Raw genomic sequence first — 4,314 nt, 5'->3', positions numbered from 1 at the left:
CTATCCAAAAAAAGATTACTAATGGTGCACTGCCAGGAGGTGCGACATCGCTATCCAAAAAAAGATTACTAATGGCGCACCGCTAGGGGGTGCGCCATTACTAACCTTCCCCCCTCTAGCTAATCCCCCCTTCGCCCGATCCCCCTTCGTCCCTCCCTCGCCAGATCCCCCTTCCCTCCCTCGCCACACCCGCTCCGATGATCCCTGCGCCCGCTCCACACCCGCTCTGACGACCCTCTCGCTCGCTCTGATGACCGTCGCGCCCTCTCCGACGAGGTGCTCCGACCGAACAACGCTAGGGTTCCAACGCTGCCACCGGCCCGCCTCGCCGTCTCGGTCCTTGGGGAAGCAAGAACGTGCCGCCTCCTCGACGCGCCACCGCCCGCAGCCTCCTCGACGCCAGCGTCCTCCTACAGCTGCCTGCCGTTCTCCTCTAGGTGATTCCTCCTCTCTCCTCCCCTCCTTCCCCCTAGGTTTCTCTACAGGTACTAACACTTCCCTGCCTCTGCACTATCCAGCAGCACTTTCCTGCTCAGGGCGTTGTTGCTTTCCCGTGCACTATCCAACAGCAGGTCTTGGTGGAGGGCCTCCCAGTCCGGGAGCCGCGACTGCCGTTCTATGGCGTCGGCGTTGGCTGGGCTTTGTAAGTGTCCTTCATTTTGGTGGTGTTTGTCTCCAATGTGATCGGTGTGGCAAAATTAGGAAGCTCTTGAAGAAGGTAACAACATGAGCACTTGGTTCAGTACGACTGTATGAGTACTTGGTATGTGAATGGGGGATTGCATGAGTAACTGTTTCATTAACAAGTTCGGCGAGCAGCATTTGGAAGATATGCTTGCTAGTGAGAATTTGTGAGGTGCTAGTACTCGTATTGGTCAGGTTGGTAAGGGCCCATGGCCATATTTATAATATATGGTGCGATCAAATGGTACTGGAATTGGATTAGGATATAAGTTGATGCATCAGCAGAGGATTATCCTAAACTGGCATGGTTACTTCTGAGTGTGTTGTCTACTGCTTTGCTATCTACTAGTAATCTGACATCTTTTATCATCGGTATAATATTCATATTAAGGAGTTTCTATAAGTTCATTGTTCTTACCTGCAAATTTAAAATGAAAGCACAATCAATCCATATTAAAGACTTTAGGTTGGTTTTGTTTTGAAGGTTCTTACTAGGGTTCTTCTTGGCTGCAATTCTCTGGTATATTGGTGCTTTTCTTCTATTCTTTGTTTCTTTGGATCACCGGGAGAAGCCTGGATTGATTGCCTGCATAGTTGCTGTAAGTACTCCATTTTCTAAAGCTTATCACATAGTACTAGAATTTTCTTCCGATGCAAAAGAAAAGGGTTGTTGTTTGTCTTTTGTATAAAATGAACTAAAAACACTTAGATACTTATTAATGTTTCCTTACACGAATACTTCCTGTAAAGTTGATTTTATAAAGCTGTGTGATCTTTGTTTCTGAGACTGAAAGTGCTTCTATCTCAAAAAAAGAAGCAAAAAAATTAAAGTGGTCATCCTAGTGGTAGGCACAGCTCCTGTCACTTGTGACTGCCAGGAGGTTTGAACTTCCTTTTCAATAAAAATATGGAGAAAATATCAGCCTATTAACTTGTGTTGCTAGGTAAAGATTTCCCTGATACTTCAGTGAGTTGTCATAGCTGTTGCATCCTATAACAATGATTCCATTCTATTTTTCTCAGTATCTGAATCATGTCGATGTTTAAATATTTAAAACATACTTTATAATGTATACAAGCCTTCCTCTCATGCATAATGTGGACATGCTCCCCGACCATTGTTGCTGGGAGCTTGATGGCATCTTGCCGCATGCCCTTCCCTTTTAATGCCGCTCCTTAGAGATCTACACCACCTTGTATTATCATTTGGGACCAGTGATTGTTGTATCCTTGTTTTTGGAAGTGTCATGTCACTTCACCCATATCGTGTATCAAAACAGCATAGGGAACATGGTATTTTTTATATTGTTTTGATTCGACACTTATGCATTTCATTCATCTAATTACTGTAACCTGTTCTGCCATTTCAAGCCATATATACTATTCAGAGAAATGTATAACAATGATTGCTGCAGTAGCTCTAGGCAGAGCATGGCATGTTACTACCATAGAGGTACCCAAATATGTAGGTGTAGTTTGTGTTTTTATTTGTTCACACTGTCGCTGTATTGCTCAATTAGACAACTAGTGTTTATGAAGAAGAAGAATAAACCTGTTGCTGCTGCTGTTATGCCTGTATTCACTGCTACTGCTGCTGTACTTGTGATGATGTTGTACTTGTGATGATGCTACTTGTGATATTTTGAAATGACCCATTGGCTACTTCATTACGCGGGGATAATGATTTTGCAGGTACCCTGAGAGGCCCTTGAGTTTGCCGGAATGTCGATTAACTTCCGTTCCGGCAAATTTGGGTACTCCATATGTCCTATTTTCAGCAAAGGTCATGCTGAAATTTTCCGTGAATTTTAGCATGACTTTGCTAAAAATAGGACATATGGGGTACTTGCGACTAATGCATGGGTCGGGGTATCTTAGTACTTAATTAAGTAGGATCAACTGCCCCTTTATTCTTGCTGCATTAAACCATAGGTGGTAATAGAGCCAAGTGATTTGGCCCAACTTAGAATTATCCTTCCCTTTTCTTGATAGGGTATATTATTAGAAGATACCCATATATATCAGTCAACCTAGGGTGCCTCGGCATCGATAAACCCTAAATGATGAAAACTTAACTTAGCATTTAGGGTGCCTCAGCGTCGACAAACCCTAAATTATAAAACCTTGGCTTTTAGGGTGCCTCGGTGTCGATAAAAACTTAAATGATGAAAGCTTAGGCTTTTAGGGTGCCACGGCGTCGACAAACCCTAAACGATAAAAGCTTAGCTTTTAGGATGCCTCGATGTCGATAAATCCTAAATGATGAGACCATGATCTTGTTCCTTGACAATAACCAACTTTTTGACCAAACTTCTTTCCTATTTAGAGCAAAACATGGCCCACAACGATGAGGCCGGCGGTTCGGGCAAGCAATTCTGTGAGCTGTCCCAAGAGATGGAGGAAGAACCTCACCGCTATGAGGATGCCGCGGAAGACACCGATCCTGACTACACAACCCCTAGTGGCGTCGGGGATGACACCACTGATGGTGCCGCCGAGGATGCCACCACTGATGATGGCAGCGCACACACAGATGGCAGCCAACCAAAGAGGCAACAGAAGGACCGGCGCCCGAACATGCTCGGCACCGTCAAGGAGGAATTTACTGAAGTGTCCTCCGACGGGCATCCAACGGTGCCCAAAGAATTAGTCAAGGGGTACTCGGTTCAGCTCGGGTGCATTCTTCGGAGCACCGTCTCGATCAACACCGAGAACCTAAGGCATCCTGACCGAGGGAATTTGCGCAGCCTCCTCTTCATGAAGCTACACGAACGATACAAGTTCCCCGCTGATTTTGCAAACAAACGCCTCTCAGGGAATAAAGTGAACAGTGCCGCCCTCATGAAGATGAGCACGGCCCTGTCTACTTGGAGAAGCGCGGTGAAGAGAATGATTGACAAAGGTGATAGTTATGAGAAGATCAAGGCGAAAAATCCTTCGATCAACGAAGATGACTACAAGGAGTTCAAGATCAAGTGTGAGAGAAGCACGACCGTGGAATCAAGTCAGTGGAGGAAAGAAATGCGGGACTTGAATTTAGGGGTCCACCAACTCGGTCCCGGCGGTTACAGAGTGGCGGAACTTATATGGGACAAGGAGGATGCGGAGCGTGCCGAGCAAGGCCTACCGCCCCGCTTCGAGAAATACTGTGACAAGCAGACCAGGAACTATGTCAGGGACCGGTACAAGGAGGACCCAGTAACAAAGGAGCTTACCACGGATGCGAAGACCAAGGCGCTTGAGCGTGTTCTGGTAAGGAATACACCCCCGCGTAATTAGCTCCATATGGTTGCATTCTAATTAATGAAGCCAAATTTCTAAATGGTTCACATTCCTTCCGCGGGAGACTGAAAGCAGTAGCGCGGGGTCGTCTCAGAGCTCCCCTTGGGACAACACTTTAAATAGGGCGTTCAACATAATGAAAAACAAGGATAAGTTCAGTAAGCCGTCATCAGCTGGTCGTGTGGCCGACAAAGGCTTGTCCACAAAATGGTCGTCATACTATAACGCAGGTGGGCGAAAGGAGAGAAAGACCAGCTCAGAAAGCCAGTCGCGCAAGGTTCAAGAACTCAAGGCACAAGTGGTGCGGATTCCGGAGATGGTCCAAGAGCTAGTGCAACACCAACTGGG

Source organism: Triticum aestivum, chromosome 7B, assembly GCF_018294505.1.
Source record: "Triticum aestivum cultivar Chinese Spring chromosome 7B, IWGSC CS RefSeq v2.1, whole genome shotgun sequence".
NCBI lineage: Eukaryota > Viridiplantae > Streptophyta > Magnoliopsida > Poales > Poaceae > Triticum > Triticum aestivum.
This window is presented reverse-complemented; position numbering follows the sequence as displayed.